Source organism: Bidens hawaiensis, unplaced genomic scaffold (genome assembly GCF_021521415.1).
Source record: "Bidens hawaiensis isolate Kalapana, Puna unplaced genomic scaffold, B.hawaiensis_p1.1 tig00010125_1, whole genome shotgun sequence".
Classification (NCBI taxonomy): domain Eukaryota; kingdom Viridiplantae; phylum Streptophyta; class Magnoliopsida; order Asterales; family Asteraceae; genus Bidens; species Bidens hawaiensis.
The window spans coordinates 619,499-631,869 of NW_027491764.1; the positions used below are offsets into that span (position 1 = coordinate 619,499).

The following is a 12,371-nucleotide window of genomic DNA, read 5'->3' on the forward strand; positions in this document are numbered from 1 at the left end:
TGAATGAAAGGCCTGTTTATCTAAACTGTAAGTCCCGCGTTCAACCTCAAATATGTTTGTCAATTTGAAAAGAAATATCAAATAAATAAGTTCTGTCATTGAAAGTTTTTAACCAAAACCAGGGGGTCAAAGTCAAATTTGGGTGATCTGGAGAAAACCAAATAAGCCTTGAGGATAGATAAGGAGCATCGGAACACAACATGTGTTATCCACTAAATTTTCTGCAACTTAATTGAAATTAATCATATCACCAAACAGATGAAAATCATGTTAAGTCTAGACTTGCTGTTGACCTGTCTTTGTAGTCATAATAATGCTGAGAATGAAGTATTGAGAAAGCTACTTAGTCAATATGATCCCATTCTTGAGATCTTTTCATTTTATGAAAGAAATTGTTTTGAAGAGAAACATAACTGAAATTTGATCTCTAAATGCACCATTTGCTCTTAAACTATGATCTGTAATGATACATAACAAATGTCTTTGACAAGTGGTTTAAGTCAAAAAGTGTTGTATTTTGCCTTTAATAGGTTGAATATGTAGGTTCGGGTAAGGTTTGATGTTCTCTAACCTTTCCGGGCACAAAACAGTTGAATATGAATGGATATGTATTTTCGGGTAAGGTTCAATGCTTTATAACCTTTCCGAGTACACTTAGATGCTTTTATCTAAGTTTACTATTTTCGGGCATGCTTTGAAGTATTTGATACTTTTCGGGTAGAGTCACTATTCTAGTCACTTTCCTGGCAAGCCTGATTGTTTATGATTGAATACGTTTTTCGGGTAAGGTTTGATGCTTAATAACCTTTCCGGGCACACTTAGATGTTTTTATCTAAGTTTGTCATCTTCGGGTATGATTTGATTATTTGAAGTTTTTCGGGTAGTCTAAACTGTTTAGTTTAGTTCCCGGGCATACCTGATGTTTAAATATGATTATCCTAGCAAGCTGAGTGCTAACATAGGATTTCCGGGCAAGCTTTGAAATTTTAGACTATAGCACCCTTAGGTGTTTTATGTTTAATTTCGAGCATGCTATGTGTTATTTATGATTATGATTTCTTTGAAATTACAAGTGTTTTCGGGCAGACATTGTCTTCCAGGCACACTTTATATTCCGGGTACACTATTGTTTCCTCAATATACTTGGTAATTTCAAAATATGACTTTCCGAGTACACTGTCTGCTAGATATCTTTTCAGGCACACTTTTTACTCTAGGAAGGTTATTCGGGTATACTTTGCATAAGGAGGTTGTTCGGGCACACTATACATTAGGAAGGTTGCTAGGGCACACTTTACATCAAAGTATGCTTGATTGAATGTGTTTCTTATTCTGATAGGGTTTATGCTAGATTGAGTTATTTAATTTTTATTTAAGAAATTTATTTGGGTATCTTAATCGATTCCTAGCAAGGATGCTTATTTGATATTATATACTTGATTATTCATCTTGTGATTAAATTCTCAAGAAATCTGGTATTTCGGGTAAGCTTTCTTCATCTTTACTTGACTTTAAATAATCTAACTTGACCAAGCAAGGTTTGTAAGTGGAAGGTACCGGGTAAACTTTGTCAATTTATAATGAAAATATTTCCGGGCAAAGTTTAATTTTTTTAATCTTATCGGGTAAGGTTTTAAATGGATAACATTATTATGTTTGACAGCTAATAACACACTACACGACAAATGCATTTAAAACCCACTTTCAAAAGGTATATAAGAGGGAGTTAGGGATATTTACAACATTATTTTCCCTCTATCTCTCTCCTTCCACTGCAACTGCTTACTCTCAAAGAAACCTAAACCAACTTATCACATTCGTTTCTAATCCAAACCCTAACTTTAATCAGCACTCTAATTCCGACTCGGTAAGCAATAATAATGGGTTTTCCGATCACGATTAGACTATAATGGGCTTCAATTATGTATTTATATGCTAACACTCTGTTTTTGTATTTAGGTTATAAACTTGTCGAAGAACAGGTTTTTGATGATTTTTCTCTCTTTCTTCTTCATTTTTATAACTTGAAATTACTTAAAGTTGTGAACTTTATGACTAATTTCACTTTGAATATGTCTGATTATGTTTTTCAGACATGGCGGATAATGATCAACCGAAGTATCCATTTGAACAGAAGCACAATATGTGCGCCATGTTGCAGATTACTCCTGACAATGAGGAGGTGGCGATGATGATAATGTGGCTGTTAAGATCAAATGTTCGTCTTTTCCTTCACCGAGTGCCCAGTCATCTATAGGAATCATTGACTTGATTTCTGGCGCTCAACAAGACTTTATGATGACATAAGTGGTAGAAGGATTAAAGCTACAGTGGCACGACAAGAAATCCGAATCACATAACAAATGATCAGAAGATGCTTGCAATTACACGATGACGACCACAATCACATCAACTTCAATACTGATCACCTGCTGAGAATCTTTGAACAGACTATGGGATACCAGGGGATAGTACATGATGGGAAATTTCAAAAGGGAATGTTCCGTTTGATATACAGATTTCTGATTCACCATGTGTTTCAAGGATTTGCTCCAAGGAAAGGCTCATGGACTCTAATGAGTAGAGATTTAGCAAATGCCACAGTTGCAATTATTTATGACCTACCATTCAATTTCTCCAAGATGATCTTTGAAGGATTGGTAGCAAATTTAAAGAAGGCTGAGAATGATAGATTTCTGCAATATCCCAGGCAGATAATTTTCAATAGGGAGTTGCGCGATTTACCCACCATAGGCACTACTCATACTCTGCAAGATCCCAACACATTTAAACGAATTAAAAATCCGGGAAGTGCGAGATATAATCCAAACATTCCGTTTGAGATTTTGCCATGGTTATTGGACCATGACTTGGAGATTATGCCTGTACCTAAGTTGAGCTCAGAGGAGGAAGAAGGGGAAGATGATGTTGAAGGTGATGATGATGATTCTGATGATGGAGATAATGATGATGATGGAAACGATAGAGGGGCTGCAGTAGCAATGGATGTTGATGTTTTTGATCAGGGGGAGAACCAACCTTTACCAATTAACCAACCAATACATTCACCACCATAAACTCCACCACACCAACCATTACCAACTGACCTACCTACAAACACTACCTGAATCACCACAACCTCAATCACCTACCCAAAACTTAACCTTGAGCCATCATGAAACATCAACTCATACATCCCCAACACCACTAACACCAACAACCATTAGCCCAATCCAAACTGATACACTTATTCCAAGCTCACCCCATATACAATCACCACCACAACTTATTATCCAAACTCAAACCATAAACCAAGAACATCCTGAACATGAACCTTTCTCTACACCACCACCTACAACCCCACATACTGAAACAGACCTATTTCAAAGAAATTTGGACTTAATGACAAAAAATACTGAGCTTAAGAAGAGGAATGAGGAGGTGAAAATGGAGAATGTAATGTTGATAGATCAGTTGTTCCATGCAAAATTGAGAATTCAAACCCTGGAGCAGGGGGTTGAGAAGACCTCAGCTGCCCCAAAACAAGGGGAGAATGTAAATATGCCAATTGATGCTATGGTGAGTGTTGAAACTGAAAATGATACAGGTGTGGAGACTGTTTATGGTTTGACATGCATCCTGAAAGGGATGATGAGGAGGAAAGTGATGAAAGAAGAGTAGAGGACGCTGATTATGAAGCAGATTCTTCAGATGTAGGAGAGGAAAACTATGATGTTAATAATGAAATAATGAATATTGTATGGAGAGAGGATGAGCCTAATGAAGAAGAGGCAGAGGATGAAACTGAACAGACTAATGAAGAAGAAAATGTGGCTACCTCTGATGTGGTCACAAATGCTTTAATAGAAACTCAAAAGGATGAAATCAATATGGGAAATACTGTTACTAAGGAGCCTATCACTGAAACTGAACAACCTAAAAGCTCCAAGAGGGTAGAATTTGATCCAGAGTTAGAAGCACTTGAAAAGGAGATTGATAATAATCAACAATCTGAGAATGAAGAAGATGAGCAGAGGAGAATAGAAAAAGGTAAGGCAAAAGTGGTTGAAAAAGAGCATGTTAAGGCAAATCCTCAAAAAGACATTTTGTTTAAAGATAATGAAGAAGCTGCTGCTGATGCAAGGAGAAAGTTTGAGAATGTAATAAGAGAGATAAGGGATAGGGAGATACTAGCCCAAACCCTGACAGCTGAGGAGATAGTAATACAGGAAGAGTTGATCAATCAGGCTAATATTGCCAAAGTAATCAATGAAGAAGAAGCTGATGATCAAGATGTGATTGAAGCCTTGATTAAACTGAAAAGAGTTGAGGAACCTGAGAAGGAACCTGAAAAAGTGTGTTTGCTTAAAATACAAGTCAGTCTCAGCAGGAACCTGAGAAGGAACCTGAAAAAGAAAATGAAGAATCAATATAAGAGATGTTGGCTAAAGCATCAAGGATACATGAGAATGTGGGAAGATTTGAAAAGACATACTCTAGAAAAAGAAAAGCCACTGATCAAGGTATGAAGGAGAATCTGAAAAATAAGAAAGGAAAATGGGATGAAAATAACAAATGTTATGTAGAAACTCCTGATGATGAAGATAGTCCAGTCAGAGCAGTTCCATTGCAAACCTTGAAACAAGGTGAAAAGATGACTGGTGTTCCAGATGTTCCAAGTGTTGATACAACACCAGAAAGTCAAACTCCTGATGAACCCAAGATTGATGCTGTAAATGAATCAACAGAGGAGGAGGATGAGTCTGATGAATCTGATAATAATGATGACAATAATGGAAAAGAAACTGAAGCTGCTAGTGTTGTGTCCCCACAAGTAACAATGACTGATGAACAAAGGGCAAATATTGAGCAAAGCATGTTGGATGCTAAAATGAAAAATCCTTTGATTGTGAAACTAAGAACCTATGGCATAAGCTTTGAGAGCTTAGCTGATTTGAATGATGATGAACTGGAGAAAAGACTGAACAAAGAGAGAGATACTATTGAAAAGTTGATTCAACAGAAGAACATGAATGCTCAAAAATACAGAGAATATTTAAGAAAGCATGAGTATTCTAAAAAGGACTTATCTCATTTCAGTGTTGACAAGCTGAAAGAGGCATATGAAAGCAAAAGAGAAGAGATAAAGGAGAAATTTGTTAAAGAAAATAAAGAGGCTGAAAAGCTTGAGGCTTTGAAAGAAAAATTCAATGGAAAATGTGGATACTTGCTAGGGAAAGGAATGAAACCTGAAATGGTTGAAAGTTTGGATAAGGCCACAGTTGAATCAATCTTTAATAACATGAAAAGAAAAATCTAAAAGATTGCAACCTGAATCATCTGTTAAACAAACAAAGAAAGCTCAGGATGAACAAGAACCCTCTACAAAGAAAAGAAAAATAATGACTTTAAGGGAGAAACAAAAGGTTCAAGCTGAAAAGAAAAAAAAATCAAAAGAAGCACCTGCTGATTAAACCCCAATCCCAGAGGAATCAAATTCTGAACCATCTGATGAACCCATAATTCCTTGGGGAAATGAAGAAATGATTAAGATAATGAGGGGTACAATGATAAATCAGAGGGGAATGGATGAAGCCACTTTTGAAGCCTTAGAAAATGAGGACTTGAAAGAACTTTTTTACATACAAAAGGCTGATTGGGAAAAGGCTCTGAGGGAAGGTGAGAACCCTAGAAGCATTGTTAATGGAAGGTTTGTGCCTGCAGGATTGTCAAACAATCCTGGGATAGAGAAAATGATGATTATTCTCAATGAACAAGCAGGACACAACCTTGTTGATCTTGCCAACCTTCCACCTGAAATGGTAGATTCAATCTACATTAAAACTTTCAATTTGGGGCCTAGAAAACCCATGAAGTCTATTCCATTCAGGCCTCCAATTTCAAGAAGATATCCACAAGCAGGAAGAGGTGGAAGAGGTGAATCTAGTAGGGATGGATCCCAAAGAACAGCAAGACCACAATCAGATGTGGATCTTCCAAGAGAACTCTACTATGATTCTGTTTCTGAATCTCTGAAAGTGATTATGGAAAGTAGGCAACTGAGAGACATTGTTGTGAGGAGTGACTTTGCTGAATACACTCAAGAACAACTTAAAAGAATGGCCACTCTCAATTTGTATGATTATAGAGATAGAAACAAGATGGCTGGAAGACAACAGAATGATCTCTCCAAGTACTAAAAAGATGAAGCTGATAAGGGTTTCCAATTCCTAAAAGAAAAGAGAAGCTGGAGAACAATTTAACTTCACAAATCAAGAAGGACAGCAAAGTTAAGGAAAATGGACAGTGCTGAACTATACTACAAGATGAATGTTAGAGATAGGAATCCTTTGTCAAGCATGAGTACCTGCATCAGTCTTGAAAGAAGAATGAAACGCCCCAACTACACAGTACAGATGAATGACATCATAACTGATTGAATATAAAGAAGATGTTGGCCATTATGTGCTAAGAAACTCTGATGGGAAAATACTGGGGATAATCAAAAGAGATGAAGACCTAAATTACTTGCACAATGAAGATCTGATAGATATCAGGGACATGGTCATTTCTGAAAGTCACACTCATTATCAAGTCCTTGACATCTTCAGACAAAGAGCAGGAAGTGTTATTGCTAATAGAAGACAAGCCTACTACAATGCAAGAAAAAGACAAGATTCTTAGAGTAGGTTTTTACTTTGTAATGTCTTCTGATAGCATTTGAATATGTAATTTGATTATGTTTTTGATTATGTAATTTGACTTTGAATTTGACGTGTATTTTTAATCCTGTGTAAAGTAACCTTAGAGGTGTTTTGGGACAGCTGAGGTGTTCCAATCTAGGGGGAGATTGTTGAGTCAAGATTTGACCCAAAACTGATCATATTGAAGATTGGAATCTTCTCAACCTCTTCAGAAATGACTAAGTATGGAACCGGGCACACCTAAGATATCCGAGCAAGCTTTTACTTAGCCGGGCATGATATTTTGCCTATCGGGCAAGGTTATCTTCAAGAAGTCTTCTTTAGTGGATATCCGGGCAGGGTTCACTCTTTGTGTATACCCGGGCAAGGTTCACTATATCAAGCAGGTTTGTTCTTCATAGCCGAGTAAGGTTTACTTCAGAGTAAGCTCTTGGCTAACCAAGCTCAGGAAACCAAGTGTTTGGAAGATCGGGCAAGGTATTATTTAATAATACATTGGTCCGAGTAAGCTTGATGTGTAAAGAAATATATTAAGGAACATCGGGCAAGGTTCAACTCAAGCAGGGTACAGTGCTTCCAGGCACACTTTGCTAATAAGCTATTTCCAAGCAAGGAGTTGATAGGACCACTAAAGAAAAAGGTTGCTCGTTGGATTATGTCGGGCAAAGTCTGATATACTCAAGAAGATTGAAGTCTGCTTGGTGAGTATTTTCCTTTGGAAAATACTCCAAGTAAAGCATACCCGGAAAACTGTTCCCGGGCACACTTCAAGGTTACCAAGTCTAACAAGGAAGGCAGAGCACAAAGTCTACTCGGAGAAGTTTACTTCTACAAAGCCTACCCGGAAGACTTGTTTTACACTTAGGATTATTTTGAATATGTAATTTGGACATGTACGATATATTTAGGGTTTCTAGAAGGAATGACAGTTGTCCTGAGGTGTCAGGCCTATAAAAGGAATATTTAGGTCACACCTCAACAGAGGACGGAAAAGGCGGCTGAATACGATATTAAGTGAGAACATTTATTGAGCGACGACCGTTCTTAGAATTGTACGGACATAACTTTCCCATCAAGAAACCCTAGATAGATTATCATTTGTATGATTAACTTTATATGAATGGAAATATTTTGAGTGAATCTTGTGTGTGTTAGTTAACTTTGACTGATTACTCAGCAACCAAGTCGTTTGTTATGGATTCCGCCTTTAACAAACGGTTTTCTTTCTAAATATAGCAACCCGTCATTAACTCTCTTGTTAACACATCATTGTGCGAGTTATGACTTAATTTGTTAACGATCAACCTTCAACAAATCCGGGGGACCTGACATAGTTCATATAATAAATCGTTATATACATATAAATTATAATTATAATGTTAAAGATATATATAATAGGTATTCTTCTTGTTTGCGATATTTATACAATATGTATGGAGAAAATTAAGAAAAATACACATTTTCCTGAGTTTAAATGCAAATGAAAAAAATTTTAATCCAAATTTGAAACCAATCTTATATAAAAAAATTATGCTATGTTGCTCAAATCTCAGTTTAAAAACAATTTGTAGTTTTCATACAAATCCAAATTATTCGACAATGATGCACCTTTATTTTCTTTAATTTGCAATTACATGTGACTTTAAAATTTTTTATTTTATTCTAATAGGCTTGCAACTTCAATTTTGATATTTCCTTATTTTCTTATTTCACAATTAATTTTAATGAATGAATCGATTAAAATTTCCATATAATAAAAACTGAATTCATATATTGAAATGACTTAAAAAATAAGGACCATAAGTGGCAAGAACTAGTCACATAGAATAAAAAAGATTTTCGTATATGGGGGGTGTTTGGGATTCCTTATTTTCATCAACTTATAAACTTTTTGAAAAGTTAATAAGGTGTATAAGGTGTTTGGCAAACCATAAGGCTCATGGATTTTAACTTATGGAGAAAGCAAAATAAAGGATTTTAAAAAGTTAGGAATCTGTAACATATTAACTTAATAGGTTTGATTAAGAGCATTCTTAACCCGTTTCCTAAAATAAGGTGAGGGAGATTTGTAAATTATATGGTATGGTTATGGATATTTGTGAGTAGAGAAGGGAGAAAATGTTATATGAAAAAGTTAAATTTGAAGATTCATTGTACATACTGTATAGTTTTTTAATATTTTTTTAAAGTTGTTGTAAGTAGAAGAGAGAGAAAATATAATGATAATGATATAAAATGTATTATTTAATTAAACAGGAGAGAGAAAATGCAGTGATTTTTAGTGTAATTATCTATAATTTATATAAACGAAGGCTCAAAAATCCTACATGTCGGATGTGGTCGCTCCCCCCTTTTACGAAAGCTACCAGATTGCTTGATTTTTAAATTGTGGCTTCTCATGCATTTAACCCGAATTCACGGGTATGGTTCTCACCAAACCTTGATAGCCATTAAACGGTTTATAACATCTCACTAAATTAAAAATAAATCTCATCAATTTGATGTAAAAATCCTATATAATAGGGATATACCAAAATGTAATATATGATTTTTTTTAAAAGATATTATTTATAGTAAAAATATTAAGCGGGTCTTGGGTTTCACCAAACCCAGATAACTTTTAAACCGGGTTATAACATATCATTTATTTAGGAAACCCTTTTATCATCAAATCCTAAGCATATTATTAACTTTCTTAAAATAAAAAACAATTAAAATAGAAAAACATATAATTATTAAAAACGAATAATGTAAAACTGATATGAAAATCCTATAAAATATAGATATACTAAAAATTAATATATTATTTTTCTAAAAGATATATGTTATTTATAATTTAAAAAATTTTTATAGTAATAAAATAAGCGGGTCATAGGTCTCATCAAACCCAAATATCTTTTAAACCGGGTTATAAAATCTCATTTATCTATAAAACTCTTTCATCATCAAATACTAAGTATATTATTAACTTCTTTATAATAAATAAGATTAAAATCCAAAAAAAATATATTAATATTATAAACGAGTATAACGTAAAACCACCATAATATGGAGCTTTAAAAGCTCTTTGATTGCTCCTTACATTCTCTCAAGCCATCAGATTTCATTATTTGTAAATAGAGACTTCTCATGAATTTGACCCGAATTCACGGGTATAGGTCTTACCAAACCCACTCAATTCTAAAATGAGTTATAACATCTTATTAAATAAAAAATTAATCTTCTCAAATATTTAATATGAAAATCCTGTAGAATAGGTATCTACCAAAAATTAATATATGATTTTTATTTAAAACAAATATTATTTATAATTAAGAAACAATTTAATAGTCTAAAAAATGAGCAGGTCATAGGTCTCACTAAACCTATAGCTTTTAAATTAAGTTATAACATCTCATTTATTTGTGAAACCCTTTAATAATAAACCCTATGTATATTATTAACTTTCTTAAAATAAATAAAATTAGAATTTAAAAAATATATATAATTATTATTAACGAATAATACAACGATAGGGAATGGGTTGGAAATGCTTTTACCTATTACACTTCTCTAACCCTCAAAACCCATTACACTTGTTTTATAAAAGTGTGATTTTTAGTAATTTTGGTTTTGCTCAATACGTAAGCTAATTCAAACATTTTGTTTAAAACTTCATTTAAAAGAAATGATAAGTTCATAAGTTCTTTTAACTAATGAAAGTTTCTTGTTTTGGGGTTAAATAAGCAATTCCAAACACACCCATAGTTGGGTAAATCTGAATCCGTCCGGAAGGAAAAACAACTAGAAGGAAGGAAGGAAGGAAGGAAGAAGGAAGCATGTCGTCTGATCCCCGGCAGCCGTCATCGGCGAAGCCTTACGCAGCCGGTTCACCCGGACAATCTCCCCATCGATTACTCGGGTTTCATCGCCATCATCTTCGGCGTCGCCGGCGTTTTGTTCCGCGTAATTATTCATATCTTCTCTTACTGTTACAGATCTGATTAGATTATATTAGATCTTATATGCGACAACCTACCTATACCTATACGCTATGTTTATTAGAAAAAAAATCAAAATATATATATATAGGGGTTTCATTCATTTAATTGGGGTCTTAAGGTGGAATTGGTTGCGTTTGGTGCTTTTTAATATCTAAAAGTTTATATAGAATGTCCAATTATAGATATATCACGCTATTGAGGCGCTATGTATCAGACAGCGGGAAAGCACGCTTGCTGTTCTTGCTATTAACAACTATGATGCACAGTAATTAATGAATTGAAGGAATTTTTTTATTATTAGGTAGGCAGGTTTGGTGATTCAACATGCCAAACAATATTGTTCATTTTCTTATCCTCAACCAATGTGGTGAAAATGCCTTGCCCTGATGTTATTTTGCATAATTTTTTCCTTCAATATAACTTTTGCTTATGCTTGTAAATGTTCATGTTCGTGCTCGTTTGTTTAATGTTCATTGAACCCCCTAGCACGATCGAACACGGACAGGGTTTTCTTGTTTGTTAAGAAAGTTAACATGTTTGTGTTCGTTTATGTTTGGTTGTTAATAGTATAAACAGACGGCTCACTAATGTAAACAAACCAGCATAGCTGAAAATAGATTAAGGAACATAACTGAGCTAAAATCAATTGAATGTAGGTGTTAAAAAGAGTATTTAAATCAGACTGAACTGTAACGAGCCTAAAAAATCTGATGAATATATTAATTTTTATTTTTTATTTTATTTTATTTTATTTATTTTTTAATAAATAACGAATAATTTTAATAAATGTAATCTAACGAACACATGAACATAAATAAATTTTATTGAATAATTACAAATTAGAAATGTGTTCATGTTCGCTTGTTTATTAAGTAAACCAACTTCCTTCTGAATGGTTCATTGGACATTCGGTTCGTTTACAGAATTGCTAATTTTCATAGCATGATGGATATTTTTGTGCATAATTGCAATACAAGCTTGGTTCATGGCTTGCTCTCATATTCTGTGCTCAATCGCTTGCTAATATGAAGAATATAGAGACTGATTTAAAGCAGATATCTACTGGATTTATGTAAGTTTGTTTTCTCATATTATATTATTATTATCAATCTGTTTCTTTTTTAGCTAAACACGATATTTGGTTCGACTTGCTAGATATAAAATATAACCTGATAATATGGGTCGGTACAGGTTTGCTATTATGGGAATGGTGACAAATTATTTGAGCCCGACTCGAGGAGTGAAGACTTGAGGTTCAACTAGGTTGTAATCAGGTGGTTTCTATGTTGTGACTTTTGGTGGTTTTAAGAAGCTGAAACTTGATATGCTTTGGACACTTTGAATAAATGGTTATATCATAGTTGTTTGATGACCTTTTGAGTTCCTTGTATGTTATTAGACTCATATTGTTTTACCCGCCTTATTATCAGTTCAAGCAAGAATCATCCTGCTAAAGTACTATCCTTTATGTTTAGGGTTTATTTTTTGTTAGATTTACACCTTTATGAGGATATGACCGAGACCTTCTCTGAGAATAAAACTTCGTGGAGGCGTGGGATAGCACGTTAATTAGTTGTTAGTTATTTATTTTTCTTTTCTATTATTGCTTTACATCTTAAACAAATCAATTGGTTCATATATTTATGATTTTGGATGATGACAAAACATGATAAATATAACTTT

The 12,371-nt window shown here is 34.0% G+C and overlaps 1 pseudogene across 1 annotated transcript; it reads left to right on the plus strand.

Annotated features, from left to right (window-relative positions):
• Positions 1-10,523: 10,523 nt before the first annotated feature.
• On the plus strand, positions 10,524-11,940 carry LOC143534272 (protein Asterix pseudogene; annotated as a pseudogene). Its single transcript, XR_013135516.1, has 3 exons — positions 10,524-10,653; positions 11,663-11,760; positions 11,880-11,940. The product of XR_013135516.1 is annotated as a protein Asterix pseudogene (transcript).
• Positions 11,941-12,371: the final 431 nt, after the last annotated feature.